The 12,879-nt window shown below is 49.8% G+C and overlaps 2 protein-coding genes across 8 annotated transcripts in view; one reads left to right on the top strand and one right to left on the bottom strand.

Annotated features, from left to right (window-relative positions):
- LOC128329916 (uncharacterized) overlaps positions 1 to 12,879 on the bottom strand; it is a 481,088-nt gene that overhangs the window by 222,364 nt on the left and 245,845 nt on the right. The gene's annotated exons all lie outside the window — the stretch shown is intronic.
- The window catches only part of LOC128329920 (rap1 GTPase-activating protein 1-like), a 38,932-nt gene that overhangs the window by 19,651 nt on the left and 6,402 nt on the right, over positions 1 to 12,879 (top strand). The window lies entirely within an intron of this gene.

The raw sequence follows: 12,879 nt of genomic DNA on the forward strand, positions 1-12,879 counted from the left end.
TTGTTCTCCCTTTGTTACCTCTTTTTTCCCCTTCTGCATAATTTTGAGGGTTGGTTTTAACATGGGGTTTTAAAGAAAAAATTATTTACATGTTTATTTACATACAAGTATTTACAATATTTACACTGCATTAGAACGTATACCCGCTGCTGCCACTGAGTCTAGTACTATTTGGGCTGTGCTACTTTTGGGGTGTGTGCCGTACCCACGACAGGTCCCCAAATGCTGACAGGTGGAGAGATAAGGGCCTGTGCTGGTCAACATTGGGTTTCTTTTTAGGTGGGCGTGGGCATTGTAAATGTCTGGACAGTCACAGCACTACAACTACTACTACCAAAGCATCTCTGTGTGGGCACACTACACGCTGCGACTGGCTGGCACAGCTCAGCATCTGGCACGTCAGCTCAGCTAGAGGTGGATGTGGGGAGGGGAGGGATAAGCACAGAGGTCGAGCCAGGCAGGTGACCAACCATAGGGCAACCCACGGTAATCACTCGCCCGGCTCAAACTCCAGCTTGGGGTAGCCCAAGAGGGGGAGGTTCACCTTAAGGAAGACCAGCTGCTCCACCAGACCAGGGTCCAAGCGGGAGCGAGAGGGTGTCACCACGTCCCCGGCACGTGAAAACACCCGCTCGCTCTGGAAACTGGTTGTGGGGCAGGAGAGGAGGCGCACAGCCACCACCGCCAGGTCCGGCCAGACTTGGTGGCAGCTCGCCCAGAACTGTGCGCAGTCCACCCTGTCTTCCTCCACAGGCTCCTCCAAGTACTGCGCTACGCATTGCTCAGCACTGGAGGGGGGCCTGGCAGGTCGAGCCTCCCGCATACCAGGCATGGCGCCATAGCAGAACCGCTGAAACCACTGGGCGCATCTCGAGTCGGTAGCAACTGGCTGCTGCGATGGCGCCGCCTGGGATGCCGTGCTGCTGGACTGGGAAGAGGAAGGGGAAGGGGAAGCTGACGCTGGCTGGCCGCCCATGCTGCTGCTGGGTGCGGGTTGGGTGGCTGCCCCCACACCACTACCAACATCCTGGTCTCTGCGGGCCCTAGCGTCCTCCTACTCCCTAACCTTCTCTACTAGGATGCCTCTCCACCTGGGCAATTTGTTGGCACTCACAGCATTGCCCTTGAGGGCTGGGTGACAGAGACAAGCGAGGACATACTCCTCCCTCTCTCCCAGCACCCCAATGAGCCACCTGTCAACCCCAGACTTCAGCCTCCCAGCCAGAGCACGACCCTCTGGCGTGGTCAGAGAAATCTGGAGTTCACCCATCAGCTTCTCCAGACCCATAGCTGTGGGCAGCGCCTGGCTCAAGGGAGTGGTTTCGGCACACAAGCCCTTCCTGGCAAATTGGAAGGGCTGGAGTGCCGACACCGCCTCGGACATCTGCTTCCACTCTGCGTTCGAGAGGTCACAGACATCCAAGGACTCGTCCCTCGCCAGGGCGACAAGGGCTCTCTCCTGCTCCAACAGGCGCTGGAACAGGAGGAAGATGGAGTTCCACCGCGTCTCAACATCCGAAGGGATGAGATGGTGAGGAAGCCCAAGGTCATCCTGCTTGTGGAGAAGCAGTCTCCTGGACTTCTCGCTGAAGTGGAAGTGGGTGGCCAGCTTGCGGGACTTATCCACAAGTGTGGCCGTGGCAGCAACAGCAACTGGGACAGGGCGGCCCACCCTCTCCTGGGACGCCTTCAGCTCCTTAAGGCCGAGGGCGTCCCTGACGGTCAGATGGAACATCTGTGCCGTACACCGTATGTTCACACAGTCCATGAACGTCTCAACAGCGGCGGTAACGTTGGCTCCATTGTCGGTGACAATGAAGCTGCGGGAGAAGTGTGGACACCCGCCAATCCACTCCTCTATCTGGCGGTTGAGTACGGCCACCACCTCCTCCCCGGTGTGCCTCGTGTCCATCGTCTCCACGTGCAGGACGGCCCTCCTGTGCCGTAGTGCAGCGGGAGCTGCGTCGGACCCGGAAGCATCGCCCGAGGAGGTCCCCTCACTCTCCGGTCCCCACCAGTGGGCAGTGAGGGCCAGGAAAGCAGCGTGCATCCCACTGACACTGGTCCAGAGGTCAGTCGTGAAATGCATGCTTGTCCCAGCCGGAGCTGCACGCAGCTCGGCCGACACGAGCTCCCTGCACTGGCGGTACAGGGAGGGGACCACGTTCCGGCTGAACGTGGTCCTTGAGAGGATTACGTATTCGGCCACCAGGTATTGGAGAATCCGGCGGAAGCCGTTGTTCTCGACCACCTGAAATGGCTGGTCATCGGTGGAAATCATCTCCCCTATGAGGCGGGTGAGGTGATGATGGTCCACGCGAACAATACGCTGGCTGCCCGACAACTGCGTCCACCGCTGGACTGGCAGTGTAGCCTGCCTGCTGGTTGGCACACTGCCGCTGCCCGCCCTAGTGGCAGATGCACAAGGCGCACTAGCACTGCCAGCCTGTCCCCTGAGACCTGGGTGGTGATGCTCTATGTGTCTCCACATAGGCGTCGTACTCAGGTGCGCAGGGTCCATTCCACGGTTGAAAAGCATCCTGCAGTGGACACAGCGGGCGTGGAATGGGGCATCTTGAGGGACCTCAAAATGCACCCATACACCACTGCCCTTGGCCTCCTGCACCCTGGGCACCGTCCTAGGCCGTTTTTCTCTGGGTGGCTGCAGTCCTGGGGGGAGCGGCCGCCGCTGCCTGCCCACTGCTGCCACCCAACCCGCCCCTTCTGCCCTCCACACCAGAGGAAGGGCCCGGCTCAACTGGCATCGGAGAGGCAGGCCTCTCCTCCACCACCTCGCCATACCGCTCCCCACCAGAGTGTTGTGCTTCACGAGGGGGGGGCCCACTGAGCGGCGAAAGGATAGGGGGAAGGGGCCCCAGAGGGAGGGAGAACCTGGCTATATCCTCACTGCCCTCTACCTGCTCTTCCACCTCCACAGTCTCCTCCACCACAATGACTGGCGGTACCTCAGCAGCACCTGGTGCCGCCGAGGAGGGACCCGCCACAGCCCTAGTCCGAGTGAGCATGCCCGTGCCGCGATTGCCGGCAGTAGGCGGGGGGAAACGAATCCTGCGCACCAAACTCGGAGCTGTGGCAAAGAATTCTCCAATGGGGATGACCGGGGTGTCCTCAGGCTCCCCGCGTCCTCTCCGTCTCTGAGTTTCCGCAGGCGCACCCTGCTCCTGGCCTCTCCCACATCCTCTGCCTGGTGGCAACCTAGAGCGAGCCCTGCCCGCCACACGGCGCTCAGACATTATTTCTTATCTGGGAGGAGGGAGGGAGACTTTAAGAGTAAGGCCAGGAAGGGGCAAAAAAAATAATTTGGAGGGGGTTGAAAGGGGCCAAAAAAACACAATTGATTTTGAGCTGATGGGGGGGCGGGGCGGGCTGTTTTGAAAAAGTTCCTCCAGGAGCCAACGTATGATAGACACCAAAAGGACCCGACCAAGTCCAATGAATACTAACGACTGTACACAGTTCCCCTCTTCAAGGGTAGATTTGACAGCTCCCTCCAAAATAAAATCTCAAGCAGCTGACAAAGCTGATAACCTCAGCACTGAGAACGAGAGAAATATGGATGCAGACCTAACAAAGAAAGATCTTGCTCCAGGCCAATACAACAGTACATGCATGTTAGATTTACAGCTGGATGAGAACGTGGACCAGAAGCCTCCTCACTGTATTAGCCTACACTTGTCAAACACCTCACTCCCATGGGTCTCTTGGATTGATGATTCAGCTGCTGACTTGCCGGCACATTCATCTTTGCTAGAAACGCACAAACAAAAGGATGCTGCTGGGCTGGAGGAAGGAACTCCAATGGTTTTCGAAGTAGACTCAAAACCTCTATTTGAGACATTAATTGCTCATTGTGATGTAGTTCCTACCAAGTCATTGGCAGAAGAGATTGCAGAGGTAGAAAATAATGTTCAGATTAGCCCATCTCATTCTCTTTTGCTCCATAATGAGATGGGACCCCCTTCACTTCTGGTCAATGGAGGACTTAGTGCACCTGAAATGGCAACTGGGGTTCAATCTAGCACCCTTTTAACGTTAGCTCAGGCCAATTGACTTGAAACATCTAACGAAGGCCTGAGTTTACTGTCTTGGAATACTGCTGGACTACGATCAAAGTTGGGTCTGGGAAACTTTCTTTCTTATATTAATGGTTTCCATATTTTAATGCTGCAGGAAACTTGGGCAACTCAAGAACTGCCTTTGGAAAATTATACTTCCTTTTCCTTGATGGCAGTTAAGGAGAATGCTAAGAAAGGGAGACCAAAAGGAGGTTTAGCTATCTATATTAAAACATCCATCAAAGCAGAAATTTCAAGACTCCCTCCTCTAGATCAACTTGCTATGGCAGTCGTACTTAAATTTAAGACAGTTGGCTTATTAATAATAAATGTGTATATTCCTCCTTTATACCAGTTAGAGAGGATTAAGAGTACTTGGTCTAAAATGAAGACTTATATTAAGCAATGTCAAGATGCTTCTCCTGGGTCTTTTGTAATCATTGCTGGGGATTTCAATGCCAGGATAGAACCTACTGATCTGAAACTCTTTGATAAATATAATCAGTGCCCACCTGAAACTGTAATAAATGCCCCGCTACTTCAACGTCTGTCCAAGGATTTAGGTTGCAACTTCCAGGGACTTAAACTTAAGCTGACTTTTGATCTGATGGGCATGCTCATCCTTAACGGTGCTACTGAGGATGATTACCCAGCAGAATTTTCCCACTGGTCAGGCACCAGACCCTCATTGATTGACTACATAGCAATATCTCGAGCTTTAACTCCCTATGTAGTGAGATTCAAAATAGATGACCACTTAGAAAGTGACCATCTTCCAGTTACACTCCATTTGAAAACTATTGATCAAGATATTATGGAACCTCCTGGTGATTTAGGGTTATTTAATGCAACCCAGCCCAGACGACTTAAATGGACCTCTCAGTTAAATGAACGTGTTACTAACCACTTAAAGACTGAGGCTTGCATGCAATACCGTGCTAAGATGACAGATGCTACAGATAGTCCTATTTTAATGGAAAATTATAATAATCTAGTATGCTCTTTTTACCCAATTTTAACTGCTAACAATTCTAAAAATACTAAGCCCCGTGCTGGATTTTCCCAGCCGTGGTTTGATTACGAATGCCGTGCAGCAAAAACGGATCTTATTAACTCTTACAATCTTTATCGATCTAACTCTAATCAGGTCACTTCTCAAGATCTGATTGTTAAAAAAAGATTTTATAAAATTTTACTTGCAAAAAAAAAAAAGGGAGGCCAAAAGGCTAGATTGGCAGCGTCTTATCTGTGCTGCACAGGCTAAAAACGTGTCTTTGTTTTGGTCTTTGGTATCATTCTCTTCTAAATTCAGACCTTCCCCGCCATCTTTTTATATACCTGTTGGAGAATGGACTGAATATATCCGTGCTCTATATGCCAGAGAGGGAGCAACTACAACATTTTTACAAATAGAACAGGAACTGGACCCTAACTTATTACCTGAGTGGACCCCAGTAACATGTACAGAGATTGCTTCAATAGTGAATCAGTTTAAAACTGGTAAGGCCCCCGGCTCAGATAATTTGCCGGTAGAGGCCATCAAGAATAATATGGATTGGTGGCTGCCGGTATTAGCCTCTCTGTTTACAGCAATTGATCAGACGACCTCGCCCCCTAGTGAATGGAATTGGCAATTGTAATTCCTATCTATAAGAGAGGCCAAAGACATTTGCCATCTAATTATCGCCCTATCAGCCTTCTTAATGTTATTGGCAAAATGTATGCATTTCACCTACTTAATAAATTCCAGGATTGGATGGACAAAGAGCAGGTGCTGGCTGATGAGCAGGCAGGCTTTAGGGCCAATCACTCTACTATTGAGCATGCTTTAGTCTTACAACATCTAGCGGAGAAATATTCTAATCTACCCCGTTCCACTCTTTTTGCTGCCTTTGTGGATTTTAAATCAGCATTCGACTCCATATCCAGAGATAAATTATGGGAAAGACTGTTTAACTCCTCTATTGATCGACGTCTGCTACTTTTAATATATAAACTCCACAAGAACTCATGTCTGAAGGTTCGATGTAGCTCAGCTGGAATCCTCACTAAAGAAATTCCTACCTTTCGAGGAGTGAGGCAAGGCTGTATACTTGCCCCAGCTCTTTTCAATTATTATATTAACTCCATTGTGGATATTATTACTAATCCATCTTTCCATCCACCTAAATTGGCCAGTAGACAGGTTAATATTTTGCTTGATGCAGATGATGCAGTAATTTTATCTCGGACTCCTGTCGGCCTCCGTAGAGCGCTTTGCTCTCTGGCTAATTTTTGCCATGAATACGCTCTGGAAATCAATTATAGCAAGACCAAAATTATGGCCTTTGCTAAACATCCAAAGACCTTGAAATGGTCTTTGGCTGGACATAAACTAGAACAGGTTAAGATCTTTAAATATCTCGGGGTTGTTTTCCAGGCCTCTATGAAACGCCAAGCACATCTGCAATACGTTACCCAAAATGCACGTAAATTGGCATTGGCCATTCAATCATATTTCCACCAAGATGGGGCTCAATTTGTACCAGCTGCCCTTAAGTTATTTTCAGCTAAAGCCTGATCTCAGTTGCTTTATGGGTCACAGTTGGGCCCGTATACTAACTGCACTCCACTAGAGATAGTTCAGACAAATTTCTGAGATCTATTCTACAGATCCCTAGATGTGTTCCCAATGTAATATTGAGGATGGAAACTGGCATGCCTAAGATGGAAGCCCGGATGTGGTTTTCCATTCTCAGCTTCTGGTTGAGATTGTCTTTCTTTTCTACAGGCCTTGCTCACTTAATTTTTATTGATAAATTTAATTCTAGTTGGAAGCAGTCAATATCTCGCCAAATAAGTTTATATGGCTTTAGCCTGGATGGTCTATTAGAAATGGGTTTCTGTCACGCGAGACTGATATTAAAGCAGCGGATCTATGATATGGAAATGCAGACTGATCGATCTTTAATCTCTAAAGAAGTTTTCCTAGGTTTACAAATGTATAATACTAAACCTGCGAATTACCTGGGTAAGATTACTATCACTAAATATCGCAGGATGTTTACATTGGCCAGATTTAATGTGCTACCTTCAACTGAATTAGAAGGTAAATTTAGAGGGATCCCAAAAGAACAGAGACTATGTCCTTGTGGCTCTGGAGAACAGGAGTCTATCTTCCATATCTTACTCCGCTGTCTTTTTTATAGGGACTTACGAACTTGTTATATTTCCTCCTTACTGACTGATTTCCCAGGGCATACAGATGCATTTTACGTCAACTATCTGCTCTCAGATCAGAAGGAGGAAGTAACATTTAAAGTTGCTAAGTTCTGTGAGGCAGCTAAGAAGGCTAGACAACAGATGGTAAATCAGATTATGCTAACGGGAAATTGCTGATTAGGATGCGTCCATGTTCCTGATTATATTATGTATATATTATTACTATATTACGTGTATTATTATGTATGTAAATTTTGGTCTATGACCGTAAATAAACATGACTGACTGAAAAAGTAAGCCAATTGGGGGGGAAAGGAATGGAAGACTTTTTGATGGGGGGGAAGCCAATTGAATTGAGGGGGAGAGGGTGACCTTTTAAAATTTGGGAGTCAAGCCAATTGGGGAGATGGGCCAGGGAGGTTTTTTTAAAAATTGGGGATTAAAGGGTGGACCACGGGCAATTGGGTGGAGTAGGTGTGGTGAGGGTGGCAAGTTTTTTTTACATTTTTGGAGAGAGTGGATGGGGGGAGGGCACAGCACCTACGGGGGGGGGGGAGGGATGCAGTCAAAGCTTGGGCACCTGCAGATCAAAGGAGGAAACCCTTATTTAGTGAACTGAAACACACAGTGTGGTATGGTTCTGGGGGGTGGTTTTCAAGTAATGCTCCTGTGGGCGGAGCATCAACCTCAATGCAGCCTATTTAGTGACTTTAAATTGCACACAACCAAAACCAGAACCCAGTCACACCTGCACAGAAGTTGAACCCACACTGTGACTCTGCCCGTCACACTGTGACTCTGCCCACCATGGCAAGCAAGCAGCAGCAAACACTTGATGGCAGCATGGATGGAACATCATCATCATATATGTGTATTGGCACAGCAGCCATGTAGTAGCAGCAAGCATCAGAGCAGAACCCATGACCCCACTCTGCCCCACCCAGAGGCCAGGAAACTCTCTGGCATGGCATTGGCACACAGCATGTAGTGGCAGCATCGGAACCCATGATCCCACTCTGCCCCAGAGGCCATGAAACACTGTGGAAGGCACCTGTTCAAAGACCAGCTGCAAGATGCATGCAATGCAACGCAGCACACAGCAGCAATTTCTTCATTGAGCAAGAAGACACAAGTTACAACAGTAAATCTCCTCTCCAAGGGTCCCTCCCTCCTCCCCACACCCAAATGCATTTCAAAATAGGGGTGTCCCTATTTAAAACCACCAACTAGGGAGGGAAAGGGGGCAACAAAAGGTGCACAATTGCACACGCACTAACCCCTCTTCTTCCGGTCCTTCTCCTGCCGCTCACTGCTGGTCACGGATGCGCCGCCGCCAGCCAGCCACCCCTGGGCTGGGACACAACAGGGCGGCCGCACGAGGCACAGGCAGCCGGGGTAGGTCAACGATGGAGGGGCAGAAGTGAGGAGACAGACAACACTATTTGTGTCGCTCAACTCACCCCCAAGCAGAGACAAATGAAATGAACAACTTTCAAAAGAAAAAAAACCGATGGCAGGGACCTCCAGGTGAGGTTGGAGGTAGGCTACTGTGTGGCTGCAGCTGTGGGAGGAAGAAGAAGTGAAGGGATGATTAGAGAGAAAGAGAGAGAGAGAGGAAGAAGAGAGGAGGAGGAGCCCGGGGAGCTGTAATGTAGCAGCAGGGAGGGGGGATTCGGGTGTGGGAGGACAACAGCAGCAGCGGTCCCAAGAGGAGAGACCAGAGGGTGTTTGGGGGGGTGGGGTGTGCTTCAGGGGGTCTGGGGTATGTAGCAGGGAGTCAGGGGGGCAAGAGGGGGAGAGACCAGAGGGTGTTTGGTGGGTGGGGTGTGTTTCAGGGGGTCTGGGGTATGTAGCAGGGAGTCGGGGGGGGAGAGGGGGAGAGACCAGAGGGTGTTTGGTGGGTGGGGTGTGTTTCAGGGGGTCTGGGGTATGTAGCAGGGAGTCAGGGGGTAAGAGGGGGAGAGACCAGAGGGTGTTTGGTGGGTGGGGTGTGTTTCAGGGGGTCTGGGGTATGTAGCAGGGAGTCGGGGGGCAAGAGGGGGAGAGACCAGAGGGCAGGGTGTGTTTTGGGAGGATTAGTGTCCGTCAAGGGGGCAGTATCTGGGTGGGAGGGGCAGGGCAGGAGTGGAGGAGGTGGCGGTGGGGGGAGTGGGTTTCTGGAGGGGAGGGAGCAGGGAAGCTAGGAGCAGGACCACACAGAGGGGAACAATCAATGAATCAAACCAAACCAATCAATATGAAAAAAAGTCCAAAAAAGAAAACCTGGGACCAAACTGGGCAGAAAGTCTGGGGGTGGGGGTGGGGAGGAACCAACAACAACCAGCAGGGAGGAAGGGAGTGGGACACACACAGCAAAACCAGAACCAAAAGAAGCTAATCTCACAACAAAATCCAAAGGAAGACAGGACTCAACAGGCAGCAGCACCAGGGAGGATGGGGAACACTCAGTCTGGGTGGGAGGGGACAGGGCAGGAGTGGAGGAGGTGGCGGTGGGGGGAGTGGGTTTCTGGAGGGGAGGGAGGAGGGAAGCTAGGAGCAGGACCACACACAGAGGGGAATAATCAAATTTGAATCAAAATAATCTATATGCAAAGTAAAAAAAAGGAAACCTTGGACAAAAGGCAGCCAGAAATTCTCGGGGGGGGGGGGGCAACAACTACCAGGGAGGGACTGGGGAGTGGGTGGGACACACACAGCGAGCAAAACCAAAACCAGAAGAACCTAATTCCACAACAAAATCCAAAGGAATGCAAGACTCAACAGGCAGCAGCACCAGCGAGGAGGGAAACAATCTTATCTGGGTGGGAGGGAGGGAGGGGGGAAACTAGGAGCAGGGCCAGAGGGGAACAAATTAACAATCAAAATCAGAACCCAAGGAATCAATTGAAGCAATAATATAAACTAAATCCTCAGAAACAGAACTCAAGCAGCCAGCAATAACAATGGCAGAAGTTATTAATTAAAAACCAAAAGCAGCAAATATATAAATTTACACAGAAGCAATAAACAATCAAATTGAATGAAAGTCAGTGGAACAAAAGTCAGGCAAGAAGGCACAAAAACAGCAAAGCAATGCAGAAGATGGGTGGGGGTGGGGGGGAGGGCAAGCCAAAACTTTGGGAGGAATGAGTGAGGGAGAGAGAGAAAGGGTAAAGGGAGAAGAGAACAGAAGAAAACACAACAGGAAAAGTTGGGAAAAGTTGAGGGGAAAGTAAAGAGGTAACTTTGGACAGATGAGACAGACACAGAGGGCAGATGGACAAAAGGTGGCACACAACAACACACAGAGAGAGCAGAGAGACAGACACACACTAATATGACACACAGTCAGGGACTCACAGCAGACACCAGCAGCAAAAGAGCAAGGTCTCAGAGATGATCCCACAACTGCAGCCAAGAGAAGTTTCTAGGCAAGAGGCTTGGGTTTATATAGGTTTGAAATTCCCTCCTTTGGAAGCCCCCACCTTTGCACTCCCCTCACGGACAACAGGGTGCCAGCTCTCAACAGTGCAACAGCCAAGCAGCCTACCAGACCAAAGGACTAATTCTGGCCAATCAAAGGATCAACAGCGCAGCCAATACAATCCCTGAAAATAGCATCACAAAATGGATGCCAGGAGCAAAAGTTTCAGGAATGAGCCACAAAATGGAGGACACACACCAAACTTCACAGAGACACTGAAAACAGTCCATAGAAGCCTCTGGCACTCCCGAACCGGTTCGGAAAATCAGAACCGACTCAGATCCGAACCGGCTCGGATTTGGTCCGGATCGGTCCCAAAAGGGCCCGATTCGGTCCGGGATCGAACCGCCGAATCCGAACTGGTTTGGAACGAACCGGTTCGGATCCGAACCGAACCGCACATCTCTAGAGGCGACTTGCCATCCAGAAATGCATGGTGATGAAGGCCAAGGGCAGCAAATTGTGGGCTAAGGCATTCTTAATCCCGATGGGATGGCTCCCCCATGAGGCAAGGCGAGGTGACAGCCTCAGGTGGCACTTATACCATAGGGTGGCAAGTGTAGGCACCCTGCCCCTCTGCAGGTGTAGTCTCATCTGCCTGCGACCACCGCCTCCCACCAGCTCCTCTACACTCTGTCACCCTCCTTTTGTGTGTCCTCCCATTTATCCTGGCTCCACTCCTGATGCAGACAGTGGTCTCTACCTCTTCTCCATTGCCCAGCTGCCTTATCTTTTATTTATTTATTTTATTTATTTTTACATTTATATCCCGCTCTTCCTCCAAGCAGCTCAGCATGGTGTACATGCTGATTTTTATCCTCACAACAACCTTGTGAGGTAGTTTAGGCTGAGAGATACATGACTGGCCCAGAGTCACCCAGTGAGTTTCATGGTGGAATGGGGATTCAAACTCGGGTCTTCCTGGTTCTAGTCCAACACTCTAAACACTACACTATGTTGGCTCTTCTGGGCATGTCACTGTTTTAAATTGCAAGTCAGGAGTGGAGACAGAGAAAATGGTGCTTCTAGCATAGGGTGGTGGCCTCTCCTCATTGCTTCTGCTTGGCTAGATACAGTGGCTGCTTCTTTCCCTCCACCCCCATCAGCAGGGGAGACTTGTGCATAAGAAGAAGAGAACAAGAAGGAAACTGATCCAGCTACTCGAGCAAGAGAAGCAGTGGCAATAAAGAGTTGGAAGCCTACTCTGTGAAGAGCAGACACAGCCTGAGGCGGTGAGCAAGCTTTTCTAAACAGAACAACTAGCCTTCCCCCGTTCAAACTTACAGGAGGAGGGGAGATTTGAGGGGCTGGTTTAAGGGATAAATCCTAATCTCTCTGTGTGTGATTTGCCAGAGCTAGCATTTGCCAAGGCTAGCAAACTCCAATGTTTTTGTTTGTCCCTGCCTGGAGGGGGCGGAGTCAGCTAGGACTGTGGGTGGCCCCACTTTCCTTTGAAATTCCTTTGACCCACCTTCTGTGTCTCAGTTGGAAGTCTACTCTCTACATAAGAGGTGAAGGCCCAAGAGCATAGCGAACAGAGCATAGTGAACAGGGATAGCAAACAGGACACTGGAGTTTTGCAGGAGGTTAGCGGAAAGTGTGCGGGGGAGCCTGAAACAAGCCCCTGTGATCACAAGGAGCCCAGTGGAGAAGAGAATGTAAGTATAAATCTCTTCATCATATTCTTGAGAAAGGCTGTTTGGACAGTTACATAGCCGACCATTACAGCTGAGACCTGAGAGCCAGTGTGGTGTAGTGGTTAGAGTGCTGGACTAGGACCGGGGAGACCCGAGTTCAAATCCCCATACAGCCATGATACTAGCTGGGTGACTCTGGGCCAGTCACTTCTCTCTCAACCTAACCTACTTCACAGGGTTGTTGTGAGAAGAAACTCAAGTATGTAGTACACCACTCTGGGCTCCTTGGAGGAAGAGCGGGATATAAATGTAAATAAATAAATAAATAAATAAATAAATAAATAAATAAATAAACTATCTCTAAATACTGTAAACAGACAACAAAACCAGTATGAAGATAGAAAGTCAGCAGGGGAGGGGGCACTTCCCAGTGTATTGCACAGAGTGCCACATGTATGACTATTTGCCCCATGGGCAGAAGTCATGGGTGTGTGCTCGGTGC

Source organism: Hemicordylus capensis, chromosome 6 (genome assembly GCF_027244095.1).
Source record: "Hemicordylus capensis ecotype Gifberg chromosome 6, rHemCap1.1.pri, whole genome shotgun sequence".
In the NCBI taxonomy this organism is placed as follows: domain Eukaryota; kingdom Metazoa; phylum Chordata; class Lepidosauria; order Squamata; family Cordylidae; genus Hemicordylus; species Hemicordylus capensis.